Consider the following 17495-nt stretch of genomic DNA (forward strand, 5'->3'; position numbering starts at 1 on the left):
ACTGGAGCGATTCTCTGAAAGATGTATAGTGTCAATTTAATCAGAAAACTGAATGCAGACTGCTCCACACACTTCCCTCCATATTTCTTCCACATGCAGAATTTTAAGAGGAGACCGCTGAGCTATTCAGTCTCGCCAAGGAGCTTTGCACCTAAGTGGGATTTAGCACTGTATGTGAATCACAAAGTTAATTTTTTGTTTTCTTATTTAGACAGAAGTCTAAATATCACATCAAGTGTTTATGGTTGATTTGGATACTCTTCGCAGGCTTTATAAATTTTTTAGGAACTTAGGATTTATGCGTTTTTGTATCCTGAATGAATACTTTCTGGATGGTTTGGGTTAGGAGTATCAAGTCACGTTACCTATTTAGGTGCTGAAGTCACTTATTTCTTTCAGCATCACAGACTTGTACACCACTAACATTATTGCTCTGTGCAGTCAGTTTTTGCATAGTTATTCATTAAGGCTTTTTTAAAAAACAGATAATAGCCAGAATTTCTTCTTTTTGTTTCACACTCTTCTCTGTGATTAATACTCTCTAACGGAATTTGTCTCAGGCTTTTAAGAAACTAGTAAAACCTGAGATCCATTTATGGGACATCAAGCTATCGAGTTTTGCAACAAAATGGGACTTTAAAGATTTTGTCCAAGCTTTTGTTACTTGGTCACAGAGGGAGAAAGGTTGTGCATGACAGCTACTTTATTTTTTACAAAACTGAGGTACTTTGAGCATCTTGACATCTTACATCACTGCTATTTTACTATGAACAAACAGTTTCTGCCTGTTCCTTCCCCAAGTCATCTTCCCTTTATCAGATTGAATCTGTAGAACTATGCAGGGAAAGAATGACATTAGAAGCAAGCTTCCATGATTTATTATTAATTGATAAATGAGTCTTTACCTTATGTAAGTAATATTGTGCCTCCATTCTTTAGCAGGCTAAACTTAATGTGCCTTATTAAGTGAAACCGGGTTATTTTTACTGTGATTCTCTAGTGAATATTATTTTGAGCTCTTATTTGGGTGTGCTTTCAAATATCTCTTTTGATTCATGACTCTGTTGCTATAGTAAGTATATAGGATTGAGAACATTCCTAGCTGAAGGAAGTAAACGAATGGTAGGAATAAAATAGGACTTGTATAAATCATCATTAAAATTCTAACTTTTACTGGATTTTGTTATATAAAATAAGTTAAGCAGAAGTTTGTAATGGAGATAATGGAGATATGTGTTGAGTGGATAAACTTTCAGCTATGTTTTTTGAACTCATAAGAAGTTATTTTCCGTATCTACAAATCCTAGTCTTATCTATGAAGTGAGGTCATCAGAGTTATAAGAACAGTATGCTAGTACATAGCCTACTTTAGATGTAAGAAAATTAATCTAAAGAGAAAATGCTTGTACTCCATGCTGTCTGCAATGAGTTCTACTTGAGGAAATTTTCTTTTAAAGGGTCTTTTCTGTTTCTTCTCCCAGATTTATTCCAACACCAGTATCTAGTTGCCCTTTGAACATCAAAGCCTGTTCTAATCTACTTGTTGTTACTACCCTAGTAAATTATGACTTGGAGGATGTCTGAGAAATGGATTAAGTGAAAGCATTTTTATTTGTGATTTATGTTTTTCTCTTGTCACTTTGATGAGTTTTCAAAAATTAGATGTAGCAACTGCTTCCAAGTATTTACTTTGTGAGAGCGCAGTAGCCAGAATCTTTCCTAAACCTTTAATTGTGCTACTTTTTCTGCATAACTTGGTGTTTGTTTCCCTACCTTTCTATTCAGGGAGGGAAAAAGCATCTACCTAGAAATGGACAGTAGGGGGTACTTGGACTCTGTTCTCTTATATATTTATGTGTTTTATTTTAAACAGCTGGTGGATTCAAAACCTAGAATGCTTCAAGCACTGAAGCTTGACAAGACATCCTTGCTCTGTCTCCATAGCATATCTATCTATCTATCTATCTATCTATCTATCTATCTATCTTTATTTTTTCAGCTCTCCTTCCCACCCTGAGAATTTTATATCCCAGGACAGAGGCCAGCTAGCTGACTAGGACTGGTGAGAGATACTTGCTTCCACATGGCTTCTTAATCCCAAGGAGAAGCCCCATCTGTCTCTTTCCAGATTTAAAGAAAATAATTTGAGATTTGGAATAATTTTTGGGTTGTTGTTTGGTGTTTTAGATCAATATTTATGTACGTATACTTCAATACGCTAGTTGCTTTTCCTCTCAGTGATGTGTGCAAAGAGTTAATCCACTTTTTTTTTGGGTTTTAATACATCTTAAAGAAAACTGTCAATGCTTTATGTGTTAGATATTTTAACAACATGGACATCCAGATCTATTCTTTTGCTGATTTTTTTCCTGTCTATGTACAACACAGATATATTCTTCCTTGCCTGGGGAGGCCACAGACAGCTGGCTGGGCTAACGACAAAGCCAGGGCCTAAAATACAGAGGAGCTTGAACAATGAGCTAAAAAGTGATTGAAAGGCTTGTGAAGCTGGTGGGAGAAATGTGTTCATCAGGGAAGAATCTTAAACTTAATTCCCAAATATTGTGCTAGGAAATTCTAGCATATCTAATGTCAGGAGAATGCTGCAGCATGTGTACAGACCATTTGTTTTAGTAATTCTCCTTTGTGTCTATGGATAAGTTATTTTGGCTTTTTTTTTTTCCCTTTTTTCTTTAGAAGAGATTGCAGTCTGCCTGTATGATCTTTAGACCAATTTGAGAAAATTAATCTTGCAAAATAAAGCCCATTTTTTTGCCAAGGAAACACAGGTGGTAGTCCTTCTCATGTTTGAATCCCTGATGATGCTTTTGATAGATACACCAAGTTCCTCAGCAGATAAATGTGGAGATACAAAAACATCTTTAGTCATAGGTAACAATTCATAGCTAACTCATAGAGTAGGAAGGATCCTGGTTGTTTTTTAATGTACTTTTCCTTCTTTATATCAAATTTTATCATTCTCTTATTCATCCATGTACATTTCCTATCTGATTTATCTGATGTTCCTTCTTATGCTCATAACTTTACTTTCTTTATCTATTTTTAGTTTGATTATTTTTAGTTAGCACTTTCATTTGAGATTAAAATCAGTAATACTAAATTTTACAGGAACAGAACAGTTTGTTTTTTTTTTTTTTTTTAAGTTTTCTTTTTATTTGGTTTCCTAAGCATGAACATTAATACTCTATTCAGTGATGATCTGAAACATCTTACCTGGCCTCAGGGGTTCTTCTGGAGGAGCACATGTTTCCTGTGAATGTTGTGCCACATCTTCCTATCACAGATACTCTGGGGCTCCTTCTGTTGCTCTGTATATTTATGGTTGTTCAAGTTGCTTTTAAGCAGATTTTATTGATATTAGTGTTGACAGCTGTTGAACTTCTGGACAACAGCATTTTTAAAACTGCTGTTTAGAAATTAGCTGAATGCAATGAGACTGGGAGAATAAGCTCTTTTTTACTCAGGAGACATGAGAAGTTTTATATATATATATATATATATATATATATATATATATATATATAGTTTACTGGGATGCATGCAGAAATCTGGCTTTCCAAGGAAGAACCAGCTGCATGATACAGTTTCATCCTCTTAGGGTCTGTACTGAAGTTATACTGTTGTTTTGCCATGTAAAGCTTCCAGCAGTTCCAATAATGACTAGAGAAGATCTTGATTCTCCCAAAGAGAGAACTGATGTCAGCGGTAGAATTACACAGATGGGCTAATGTCTAGTCATATATTTTTTGAAATTTTTCTATTTCAGATATTGTTGCTCTTTAAAATATCTAGAAGCCAGGTTGAAACCCTGTTGGGGTAATGTTGGACAATGCTTTGATGTGGATCAAGACTTGAACCATTCATTCTGTTTGATACACCATGTGTAGAGATAGAATCACATGTTCCCTGTTTTCTGTGGAAGTTGGGGCTTTGCTGAGTGAGTGGGGATATTTAGCCTGGAGAAGAGAAGGCTCAGGAGTGACTTTACTGCTCTCTACAACTGCTTGGGAGGAGACTGTAGCAAGGTGGGGGCCAGTCTTTTCTCCTGGGCAACTAGCAACTGGACAAGAGGAAGTGGCTTCAAGCTGTACCTGGGGGGATTCAGTTGGACATCAATAGGAATTTATCAGGAGAAGTTTTTTAACTGAGAGGATTGTTAAATGGTGGAATGGACTGGCCAGGGATATAGTGAGTTCATCATTCTTGGAGAAGTTCAAGAAATGACTGGAGGTATGTTCTAGTTGACAAGGTTGTGTTCAATCAGAAGCTGAACTCAGTGATTTCAGAGGTCTTCTCCAACCTAATAGATTTGGTGGTTCTTTCAATGTTTAGTGTTAAGGTAGCACAAATTCAAAATAGCCTGATAACATTCATTGTTTCAATGTACTTTTTTTCTAACTAGACACCATCTGTTTCATCATTTAGATTCTTCTGATGGTGGTACTTATGGTTTTTACATCCATTCCCAGAAAGGCTTAGAAGTCAAAAAGAAACAGCATTTTCTTAGGTGTCTCTGAAACCCTTTAAAAAATAAGGAGCTCTCTTATTAGACAGTGTGAGTACTTCAGTCAAAACTAACTTGATCAAACATAACAGATGACAGAGATTTTAACTGCACTGTCAAAAGACAGCTTTGTTGATAATGTAGAAGTTAAGCAATTAGTTTGCTTTCCAGACTTCTCAGCTGTTACTCACAAGGAAAGTATTGTGAGAAATTCTACTCTTGCCTTTGACCCTTTACTTCACACTTATAAATACATGAAAGTGAAAACCAGTGTTCTGTTCTTTATAAATTTTTCACTTAAAGCTCTCTTAAGAATAACCATGAAGGATTGCATGTAATGGTTTATAAATACAGTCACTCTAATACTTCTCTTTCAAGAAGAATAAAGAAAACCATTGTGGTTACATTTGCTTTGAAAGTTAAAATTCTTGGTGTTTAATGACTGCAGTATCAGTTTGAAGGAAAGTAGTTTAAAAAGACATTTTATAACTAAAGAGTTTTCTGTACTGTAGCTCAGAACCTACAAGCACAGTAATTCATCAATTTTCAATTTATGTTGTCTTTTCTGGTACAGTAAAGGCAGGAGGTTTTACAACATACACTAATGTGTTCAGGTTATATCCTTTTTTTCTTTTTTTTACAGATTCTTAGAGAAAAGATAGGTGGTTTTCCTACCCTCCCATTCATACATTGAATATGTGAAGACCTTGAAGTCCAGGATTTATATTTTTCATCTGAGAGGTGGCAAGTGCAAAGTACAACTCAGGGAGAGCAGTTTCCTAGCATGGTTATTTGGCATTGAGTTACTCAAGACAGCTGAGTGGTGAAGTCACTGAGATAATTAATTCATCTGTTGAGGATCTGCTGAAAGAATTTGCCAAGACACAGCATCTGAATTTGCCATTGAGAGGTACCTATTTCTTCCTGCTGTTCACTCATACTTAGCGATTACAGGTTTTAGTAATTCTGCTGAAAGTTCAGCCTTCAGTGTAGGCTGTGCAGAGGAAGGACAGCAAGGTGCACCAGTCATGACTCCTGGAGGTGTCTTTTTCTATTAGCAAGAGAAAAAGCCTAGAGCCATGAGGCTCCTTGCTCTCTGTACTTAAGTGGAGTGCATTTGAGGAGCTCAATTAAATCCACAAATATACCAAAACCCATCTTCCTTCCACGTTATTTGAGCAGCTGAGTTAGGAGCCTAGCTTTCCTGAGTTCTTTTGTAGCCAACAGTGGGAGAAAGGTGCTTGCAGAGGAAAATTAGCCAGCTTCTTCATCTCCTGCCTCAGTTGCTCCCCAAAGTTAGACAATGTTAAATGAGGTATCAAGTCACATTGATTTCCTACAGTAGGAATTGGGTTGCCATTATGAATTTGAGTATTAAAAAGCACATTCATTGTCTTTAAGTGTTTAGTTTTCTAGCATCCATGTTCAAGCTTCTTGTGCAAATAGAGCTTCAGTGGATTCAGTTAAGAATCTGCTTCTCTCAGTTGGATTTGAGGGGTGCCCTGTAATCCCAATTTCCTTATTTAATGTAGGTTTCTGAATTAAAGTCAGTATGAGTTTTTAAAGCATGGCTTTTATTTTCATGTTATATGCTTGCACACCTCCTAATCTTTTAAGTATCTGTGATTCTGGAAGGATAAAATTTATTCCAAGGCTTGTGAACCAGCTGTGTATTGGAGATCACATCATTTTCGTTGATTTGTATCAGAAACCTTTATGCTGAGGAATAGTATTCTGTTCAAATGGAATGGGATGCCTTTGTCTGGCAGTTTCTCAGTTAAGTGCCAGTTTTCATCATGGGTATTTCTAAAACTCTTTCTTATTTGTGTCTTTATTTATCTTTAGCCTCAATATAAACTTTAAGTTATTCATGTTCCTTCCTTGCTGACTGTTTGACAGTATGTGCTGTCCTCTGCTCGTTGTAGTATCCCAACCACTTTTGTGGTTTCTCAGTGAAGTACAGTGGGAAACTAACACTGGATAATTTTTCCTGCTGTACTGTGTTTAAGTTGGATCCTTTCCCTGATCTGCTTCATGGAGCAGCTGCACAAACAGTTGTGTGTCTGTCTGGTACTGCAGCCAGAGACTTGTGAAACCGTAGCCTAAGTCATGGTGCTTTTGAGCTACCTCCAGTGCTTATAATTAAAATGCAGCTATGATTACATGTCTGCCATAAGTTCTGTTTTTGTAGTCTTTCTTTCTTATTAGAGTAGGTACTCACGTTCATCCCAATGTAGTTATTAACCTCATCTGTTTTACTGTAAATCAAATGGGCTATTTTAAGTTCAGGAAAGGGAAGCAGTAGGGCAGTCTTGTAACTTTCAGTGCTTTGTATAACTAATGCATTATTATTAGTTATGCAGTGCTTTTTATGGTAATGCATTTTAGCAAATGCATTATTTAATTAGAAGGTTGACATAGTTTGTCTGTAGTATAGTATAATTCCTGCAGATTATTTCTAATTAAGTAAATGCATCAGAACTGTATTCTACTTCATACAGATTCTTTTGGAAATTTGTTGCGTGAGTTATCTACAGTGCAGGCTAAAACATAGTAGTATTTAATTCATACACAAACTTCTCTCAAGAGAATTGACAGAAACAATTCTAGTATAAAATAGGACAACTACACAAATTAGATCTGTAAGTTACTGTAGAATTTCTGAATTGAGCTCTGAAATTCAGCAGAACTTAATCTGGGAATAAATGTCAATGTGCATTGAAGTTACAGCAATGGAAGATATAAATAATATTTAATTTAAAATATTCTATCCTGTAAAGTTGCATCCATCTGAAAAAAATACAGTTTTGAAATGTGACATCTGTCTCAGCCACATCTAGAGATGCAGTTTCTTGAGAATATTCATATTTAAGGTGATAATTAATAATTCAGAAGACAAAATTAATCAAATTAAGAAGGAAATTAATCAAAAGAAGAAGGAAAATATTTCCTTACTCTTGTATCTGACCAGAAAAATCTCAGAACAGGGAATTAATCTATAAGTAATATTTATTTAGAAAATTAGCTCAAATACCATCAATTCTTTATCTTTTTTACATTTTTTTCAAGTCTTTCCCATCCAACTCTTGCTTCACATATACTCTAGACATTTTCTGAAGACTTTTGGACAGAATAAGCTTGGAATTGATTCATGTTAAGTATATTCAATTTTTGCATTATGATCTGAAAGTGTTGTGTTTTCATTTTATCATTAAATAAGCATAAATATATTGTTCTTAATCAAGTGGGATTACTATGTCTCAGCAGATTCATAGTGCTCCTTAGTCATGTTGCACTCTGACTCTGCTAGATTTTATTGTAATTGTTTTCCAGAGATTGTGTTTCTTATCAATGAGGAGTGTGAAATATGTCTTTTTATTCTTGGGAGCAAGTATTACAAAAATGTGGTGTAGAGATTTTAGAAGTGAAGGAAAAAAAGAGGCAAATGTTTGTACAAACTGGGGTCACAGGCATTCCTTTTGATCCAGATGTGGCAGGTCATTCTGGGGGTCTTGTCCTAACCAAGGCTCTGCTGCTTGCAGATGCACCAGCTCTCAGCAGTTTGCAAACAAAGTGTAGCAAAGGAGTAAAATGGTGTGGGGTACCAGTAATCGGTTTTTCTGGGTCTGGATTGAAGGCACTTGAGACTAATTCTTGTTCGGACTCGAGTGTTTATTATTTCTTATCAGTAAAACAGTCTCTTTACTGTGAGTTTGGCAGCTTTTCATTAGAAGGCACAAAATGGCTAAAAATCTCTTGTTACAAGGTCTTTTAAGACTAAACCATCCAATTAAGAAATGAAACCTAGATTATTTTCCATTTTAACCCAACAACTGATCCCAAAGAGCCCGCAAAGCAGATTTTTCTGCCCAAACAAAATGCCATCCAAACCCATGAAGAAGAAGGGAGAACAAGCATCAAGAAGAAACCCAGGACAACACCCCGTGCCCTCCATCTTGCTTCCATCCACAACATACTAAAAATCCCAAAACCTAAATTTCTTACCAAGTGATATACCTACGCTACTCTCTAAAATCTGTTTCACACTTTTGTGGATTCTAGTCTATCTTGAAGTCTAGGAAACAAATGAGGGTCGAAGTCAGTGCTACCCTGGGGGTCTGGGCACCCCAGAACAGAGAAATATTCCTGGTGCCCAAGATTTCCACAAATGGGAAATCAAGCTTTGGAACAGAAGGAAGCCTAATTCATCTAGCAAGTGTAGGAGTAGACTTAGATGAGAGAGGGGGAGCTCACATTTGCTCACATATGGTTACAGAGGTGGGACATCACACCATGACCATGCCTTCAGCACGTAGTTATGCTCACTCAGAGTGACAGTAGTAAGATCTTGGGCTAATATTCATAATTCCTAACTTTAGTTTGAGCTGCAACTGTAGTGATAAATAGCAAATTGCCTGGAAAGAAGATTAAAACTATTGTTCATTAGTGTTGCCCAATCATTAGTGTTTTCTCAGATAATGTTTGACTTGTGCCATGTTGTGCTTGCTAAAATGTTCATCACAGAGGCAGACCCCTAAATGCCATTTGGATGAGGCTGTGGTACATTTGGCTGTATTTATCCTGCATGGACCTCAGACATTATTGTCACAACACATTATGTTCTGTTACATGCTGTGGAAAGGTGCTGCAACTGACTGTGGCACACCTTCAGACACTTGAAAAAGGAAATGAAAATTAGGTGCTGATGGTGTATGGTTCACCAGCTGCTTGGTGGGCTGAACCTGTGCTTCAAAGGTGATACAGGCCACCCAAAGCTGACCTGATCTCCAGGATGTCTCTCTTATTGGTACAGAGTCTGAAGTGGCTTTGGTTTCCATTTAGGCACTTAACCCCAATTTATTATGAGGTCATCTCTGAGTTTTTTAATACCTGAACATAGTGAGTTTTAGGAAGAGCTCCCAGAGTACATGGAAAGTGGAAGATTGAATGAAACTAGTACATTTGTCATGTCTGTCATGTTTAAGAGCTTTCTGGTTCTCTACAGAGGCCTGTACTTGAGGTATCAGCTGAAGAGGAAAAGGTATCTTGCCATGAATATAATTTTCGTAGAATTGCCCATACAGTTTGGCAATGAGTATGACAGAGTGCACAACACATTTCTTTCATCTTACTGCATTTTGTAGCTGATGTATTTTTAAGGATTCCCTTAAATGTTTTTGTGTTGGGTCAGAACAATCTTGTCTCTTGCAGTTACTGCATGCTTTACTTTTCCAGTTACTTACCATCACACCTAAACAGATGAATCCTGTTGTTTACATCTGTTAAAGTTTTTTTTCCCCTAGTCAGTTAGCTGGCTTTTAGTAATGCACATTTAAAAAGTTTGAATCCAGAATACTAACCTTTTTTGTCTGTGTAGTGTGCAAATTCACTCACGCCGCAGAAATTGATTTAAAAACTGTCCTTCAAATCACAAATTATTCCTATAATAGTAAAAAATACACAGAATCTCTTCTTGTTGTTTTTCAATTTTTGTGCATTAATATACATATCTAGCAAATGAATGAACATAAGAAAAAAGCACATTGAAAAATATGTTGTGATGGATTAAATGTAATAAGCTCAAGGAAGCAAATTTCCATTTTCTGTTGTAACATCTGTGGCTGTTAATTCAGTTGTAGTTTTAATGTACAGATTCTGGACTGTGAATTGGAAAGGGTGGCTGTGCTAAATGAGGTCAAACCTGAAAGACTGAGGTATTCCTCTTGAGCCCACTACTGTTTTTACAGAAAGCCATATGTTTTAAGACACATTTCCTGTGTCAGCTTGGTCTCTTGAGCCCACTACTGTTTTTACAGAAATCCATATGTTTTAAGACACATTTCCTGTGTCAGCTTGGTGTCTTGCTCCACTGCAGTATTAATGTATAACTCTGTGATGTCTGGCTGGTTTGTACTTTTGATTAGCAGGGATAAGTTCAGGAGAATTGCTTTCACTTTCACTAGCTGCATGTGAAAACTGTTATTTTTCTTCCAAAGATCTTTTAATGTAATTCCTTACTTTTGACAGTTGAAGCTGTGTCCATACTCAGACAAAATATCTCCCTAATATGTATCAGTAGATCATCTAGTCAAACATTGTTATTACATCTCTATTGAGTTCAATAAGTAAAATGTAGTTAAAACTATTTTCCAGAGAGGTATCTAATTTTGTTTTGAAACTGTAAGGAGGGAGATATGGAGCCATTTTTTTCTTTGATCATTTGATTCAGTAGGTAATCACACTGCAAGTGAACATCTTTCCTGTTAAAGAGCTCTTCAATATCTAGCATTTTCTCCACATGAATGCAATTATATTGTTCTCAATAATTGTTTCACGAAGCTGATCAACCCACTAAGTACTTTACTGTAAAACATTTTACCTAATTGTGAAATAGTGTTAGTGATGGAAATTATATCAGTTATGTATACAAATCACCATAGCACTGTATACAGGGGTTAAATATTCCCTATACTTCTCCTGCATTATTAATAATACATATTTGTATTGGGATTTTTCCTGAACCTGCCTGTGATATTTGCAGCTTTTCTTCCCAAGCTGAGTGTGATTAGGGGTGATGGGCACTTCTTCCTCCACAGTGTCATCTAATGGTGTTACTGTCCTAAAGACTTAAAGCTTTCGCCTGCTGCTCAGTGGAGCTTTTGGAGAACTTGTAAGGAGCAATACTTCTAGTGTACAGATAATGTTACTCTACTCTGATCCTGAAAATTGTATACAAAGTAGAGCTGACACTAATAAACGTTAAAGAGGGAAAGTTGAAAACTGAGCCCAGCAAAGTTAAAGCAAATAAAGTTATCATAAGTCCAATAAATTTTTTTTTTTCTGTAACTAAGAAGCATTAAGCCCCCTGAAAACACAGAGAATCTAGGGGTTTGGGAAAGACTTGGTGGTAAGCTTGTGCAGTCAGGATGAATACAAGATGGAACGATAGGATGATAATCCTTTCACAGCTAATCAGGGCAATATTTCCCATCGTCCCTTCCTGACATGAGAAACAAAGCTCACTTGCAATCCAGACATCTTCTTCCAGTGTCAAGAGATTGAGGAGAATTTCCTGGGATTTTTCCCATCATTTCCAACATCTTGGAAAAAGGATTGGCAGAAAAATGGGGCCCAATTCTTTTTTTCTTAGTGTATGTGAGGAAAGAGGAAGGCCTCTGTGTCCTGCATCAGGTGAGGAGAAGAACACAGAGAATCTTCAAGACTTCTTAGGCTGAAAATATGTAACAACACATTCTGGCACCTCTGGTGTATGAAAGAAATTTTGGTTTCCATATTCCTGGAATTTTCAGCAAAGGTATTAGCCGGAAAGTAAAGAAACACTGTTGGGTTTTTACTTCTCATGTGAGGAGTACACAGGTGAGGGAGAAATCAAGCTGGAAGCCAATAATTTCAAAATATGGAGTGCAGGGAGAGGCTGCCCACTGAGAGGCTGCACAGGCAGTTGAACAACATGTAGATAGAAGCTCAGTTGTGTGGTATGTATGTGGGCTCAAGTCTGTAGGCAAAGCAAGCTCAGATCACTGCAGGCTTGGATCACTTAGTGTCCTTCCACTCAGATTCCTCCCAATTCTAGTCAGGTAACTTGTGAGGTTAAACACAGTGGCCTTACTTGCTCAGTCCAGGGAGGGAAGTAGAATGGGCCCCTTGGGGCTATGGGAACATGACTGTTCCCTCTTCTGAGGTTGGAATAATCAAACAGGATGTTAGAGACTTCTCAAAATGACATGAGAAATAGGTGTTTGTGACATATGACAGTGCATGAGAGAAACTGCAAATAAGAAATGGCTGGATTTCTAGGTAGTTAAGCTGGTGTTATGGGTGAAATGGCTGAATGCTGCAGGCAGTGGGAGGGGAGCATTGGAGGAGATGGTTGGAGGTGCAGAGTCTTGCCAGGCTGGCAGTACATACCAGTTACAGCTACTTGGGAATGGTATCACATGTTCTAAATTTGATTATGAATGTGGCAAAACAGGCACCAAAGGGGAAAAGCTAGAGATGGGTTGTGTGAGAGGAGATTGGTTGGAGGCAAGGAGACTCAAGAGTGGCAAAAGGGCGAGCACAGGAATGACAGAATGGATAAGATGCTCTTCAGGCTGTGTGGTGGATGATGGCAAAGAGCACCTGTCAGGTCAAAACAGATAGGGCAGGACAGTAGACTAAACCCCTTGGCCTGGCCATATGTAAGTCAAACTTTTATGTCATGGAGGATTGGATCAGGGAAGCATCCTGTGTTTAATCATTATTTCTCACACATCTTAATGTTTGCAGTCAATTTATTGATAATTTACTTCTGCAAATTTAGTATGCTGAATTCTGATGTATTCAATGACTGAAAGATGTCTCTGTGAACAATTATGTATCTATTGGTCTTGCATGGTAATGCCAAAACCACTCTTCTTTAGATCCTTATTACAAGTTTTTCTCCAAAGAATGTATTCTATCTGCACCTGATATATTAATCTAATTCCCATTAATTTGCACTCTTTTTTACTGAAAGTGTAGCCTTTGCCCTTAACTATTGCTCATCTTCCTTTTAACAGTGTGAATAAAAGACATTTATTCATACATCATAGTAAATTAAGAAGCCTTTCTTTTATAGGAGCATATTAATGTCTTCTATTTATTAATTTACAAAGCTATTCTAATTCCTTTGGGAAAATATGATCTTTTATTTTCATTGCAGTCTTGCTAGATCCCTTTATCTTCTGACAGCTTAAATCTCTAAGGAGAATGTTGTGTAAACAGAGTCATGCTTGCCTTTTAAACATTCTCATGGTCATTTCCTTCTGGAGTTTTTGATATTCTGTATTTGTCATATGCAAGATGATTTAGAAACAATTTGGATCATAAGCTAATTGGTATCTCTGGTAACACAGTTGTTTGGGATTTTTTTAATGCCTCTGTGTGGGTTTTTAAAATTTATTCTAAATTTTTAGATTATTTATAGTAACCTAAATGCTTGTACCCCAGGAGTCCTATTAACACACACACACAAAAAAGTTTTGTAAGGATAATACCTTAAATTGCATATGTATGTGTTTTCCTTTGTATGACTGGAGAGAATTCTTGAAGTACTCATAACCTTTACAAAGGTTAATGAACACTAGTTAACAACTAAAAAAAATGTTTCCCTGGCATTTGGTGTCTTTTTCTTTCTTCTGAAATAATACATGTATTCAAAATGGCTGTGGTTTGGCTGGCCATGGAGATTCAGTTAATTTCTCAGTTAACAGAAATTTCAGAGATTAGCTAATAAATATTAAAACCATTCAGGAGGGAAGAATAATCGAATGTTACACAGGATATATATATACAGGATATATGTGCAAGAAGGTCTTACTTAGAATTGAGTACACATATATCCTGTCTGTATGTATTTCGTTGACTTTGCACAGTGTTGGCAGTTGATAAAGTTTTCTTGCTATTGTACACACAAATCCCAACTCTTTACCTGAGATCTTCCCTTTAAGAGAGATCTTTAAGATAGATCTTCCCAGCAGACTTCTGTTTTCGGTTCTGTTCAGCCCATAATGATTAAACCATGTGTGTATTAGCTCAAAATATTATTGCTTGGGGATCATGTCAGTTGTTTCCACAGAGGACTAATTAAACCATTTTCAAATTCCTGTATTTTTTAAAATATTTTTTCTTGAGATGATAGTCCAGTTTACACAAAGATAGCAGTACTTGAAGATAAGCTGACAGAAGAGTGGCAACTGGAACTTGTTACATCAAAATTCACCAAAGTTTTTCCTATCTTTTTAATAGATTAATAGGTATTAGAAATGATACTATGCATGTTCCAATATATAACCGAAGATAGAACTGGTGCTGCATGTTAATAAAAATGTGCTCAATGAAGTGTGAAAAGTTGCATTTATTGCAATATTTTCTAGTTGCTGTGAGAATGAATCTAGACTGAGGATTTCTGAAACTCATGACAGTGTGACCAAATAGCTTTTAAGATGAGGGGGAAGTAGTGTAGCTTTCCAGAAAACATTGCAGAGAAACGAGGATGGTGTGAAGGTGGCAGATTGTAGCTGTAAGTAATATGAAATTTGATAAAAAATATGAGGATTTTCAGGTGTTGAATCAGAATAAAGGAGAACCTTGTTTTCCTTTTAATCAAAAAGAGTTTGAAGGGAAGTACACAACGAAATCAATCAAGAACTGCAAACTGTTGTTGATATCTCTGTTTATACTTAGTCTTCTGTTGGAAATCCACTGCAATAGTTTTCAGTGACTTAGAGGATACCCCTATTCCGTAAAGCTGGCTGCTATTACTACTCAATGAAAATGTGATCAAGTACTAGTATGTAGTCTAGAGCTGCATAAAATACTATGTGAGAAACAGTTTTCCATACCTTTGTTCTGACTCAAGTACCACGATTTTTCTGAGAAATCTACAACTGAAAGTCTGTTAATATAAAAGATGGAGAAAACATTGAAATTTAAAATGTCCTATGCTTCTGTAAAATACCATTTTGTTTATAGATTTCAACCTTTTGGTTTGAAAAGAAGTAAATCTGTTATTTTAATATGGGAGCATAGGTTATAGATGCCATTAGGGAATCCATTAAGGACAGCTCATGCAGCCAGCCTTGAATCAAACAGTTTAGGGATTTATCAGTGCAATGCAGAGCACTTTCAAGGAACAAACACTTCACATCAAAGTGTAAAGAGAATCCTGGATATTTTCATAGAAATGCTTAATGCTGTGCTACTACGTTGAGTAGCATATAGCACCATACTTCTAAATTTAATATGTTATTTCTTCCCTAGATGCTTGGATTTTGGTTTATTTCTTTTTGTTAGTTTTAATTTTTTTTAGTTGTGGGTTTTTTCCAATAAATAGAAGAATATATGTTCTTGAATTGTTGTAAAGTTTTATATAATTGTATGAAAAGTTAATGTAAGAACATGTTGTCTGCACTTTTGTTATATATTTTTATTGCAAAACAGAGCATAATAAGTGAAGAACCCCATTAGTTTGTTACTTGGAAAGGATTATTTATTGTAAGGTGACAGCTCAGTTTTGTCAGCAGAGCTTTATGGGAAGGATCACGTGGCAGATATTGACGTTGCGCATCTTGGTGATCTAAGCAATATCCTTTAAAGCTCATAAAATTCTTCCCTTTGCAAAGCAGCAGAATCTGACTATTCTGTTCAGCAGAGAGGGTGAATAGAGTAATAATCTACACTACCAGAGAGGGGAGCATTAAAAAAGGTTTGGGTTTTTTCCCTCCTCTGTAAAAAAAGCACTTTCCAGGTCATAAAGTCAAGGGCCTCTCCACCAACGTCTTTGAATGAGTGTCTTAGGATGGAAAAACGTTTTATCCCCAAATGCGCAAAAAAGGAAAGAAAGACAGAAATGTTCACTTTTTTAGTACACCACATTGTCCACAGGTCCTTCAGTTACGTTAGAAAAAGAAAGGAAACAGCCATGCTATTCTATTACAAAATTAACTGAAATCAAATTGCCATTTATGTTACTCTGGGAGGAAGTATTAATATTTTTCTGTAAGTTTCACACTTGTGAGAATTATGCTGAAAAGCAAATTTTATTTTCTTTCTGTTCAAGTGTGATTATGTTTGCTATATGCTAATTGGGAAAGTTCAATGTAATTTAAGATTGAACTATGTTTAAAACAGGATGTAATAAGGTAGATATTTATGATTTAAAATTTATGTAGTTTTTGAAGGATGAAAATTTATGTAATTTTGAAGGAAATTTAATTCTAAATTTTAGAAATTCAGAATTAAATTTCTTTTCTTTAAATTTGCTGTATTCACCAAGAAATCACTTCATGAAATCACGTGGAAGTCAATCCTGTGTACACTAACCAAAATTTACACTTTGCGTGTTTTGCTGAAGATTTTAAAACCAGAACGGCAGTGATAGATCATGTTAAAAAGAATTTTTTGATTTGCAAGCATTGTGTGGCATGGTTACAAAGAACCTTCTATATTAATATATTTTTAACAGGTGTACTTTGAGTGTACTTTAAGTGTACGTTGTACACTTAAAAACATTCAAAGGATTGTTGTGGTGAATGATATATTCTCTTGCATTTATATGCTGATTTGTGGTGTTGTAGATGCTCATAACTGTTAAGCCAGAAATTATTGGGAACTAACAAAATTCTCTCTGGTAAAAAAATCTGTCAAAGCATGATTTTTTTTTTATGTCCCAGGTCAGTGCTTATTAATGGAAAAAAAAGCTAAAATGGCACGTTAGAATCCATTTGGATTGCTAATCTCATGCTTTGATATATTCGTCCTTACTTCCCTATCAATTATTCACTAAAGGAATTCTGTTTCATCCTACTGACTATATCCTGTGTATGTACTATGAATAATTTTCTTGGGTAAGAGTACACATGTGCTTTTTTCTCTTAGTGGTCAGTAAAGACCTGTTTTCCTTTGATATATTTTTGTTATTTTATTTAAGGTTATCCCTACGTTTTGAGCTGTGTATTTCTCTGAAATGAGAATTAGAAACTATAATGCACTGTCTTCAAAATAAAAAGTGATCAGTCACCACAGCTGACAATTTTTTATGTCTTTATATATTAAGAACTGTGATTTTCCTTGAAAATTAAATCTAAGAATTTGAATATCTAAATTTCTTACTTTCTAGAACACAGGGAACTAATGCTGCAGTGCTTCTTCCCTGCAAAATCGGAGGTTTTGTACACTACTACAGCCACCACTAGTGACATTTTAGGACTTAATAACTTTAATTCAAAATTTCAGAATCTGATTTTTGGTAATGGAGAGTTAAGCTGGCAATAGTTGTAGCAAATAGACATGCTAAGGCACAGAAGTTTCACAGAAGATTGGAACTCCTAAATGATTTTGTGTTCAGCATTTTCCAGCATTTACAGAAGATAACTTGCAGGTTGAACAGCAGCAGAGATTATCTAGCCAGCCTTACTAAAAGATTAAA

At 35.9% G+C, this 17495-nt stretch overlaps 1 protein-coding gene across 26 annotated transcripts in view; it reads left to right on the forward strand.

Annotated features, from left to right (window-relative positions):
- The window catches only part of GPC5 (glypican 5), a 610346-nt gene that overhangs the window by 20697 nt on the left and 572154 nt on the right, over nucleotides 1–17495 (forward strand). Inside the window, exon 2 of one of the 26 annotated variants that reach the window (XM_074535614.1) lies at nucleotides 5169–5435. The exons of the other annotated variants lie outside the window; for them this stretch is intronic. The gene's annotated coding sequence lies outside the window, so the exon portion shown is untranslated. The remainder of the gene's footprint in view (nucleotides 1–5168; nucleotides 5436–17495) is intronic. 26 annotated transcript variants of the gene reach the window in all.

Source organism: Zonotrichia albicollis, chromosome 2, assembly GCF_047830755.1.
Source record: "Zonotrichia albicollis isolate bZonAlb1 chromosome 2, bZonAlb1.hap1, whole genome shotgun sequence".
In the NCBI taxonomy this organism is placed as follows: Eukaryota; Metazoa; Chordata; class Aves; order Passeriformes; family Passerellidae; genus Zonotrichia; species Zonotrichia albicollis.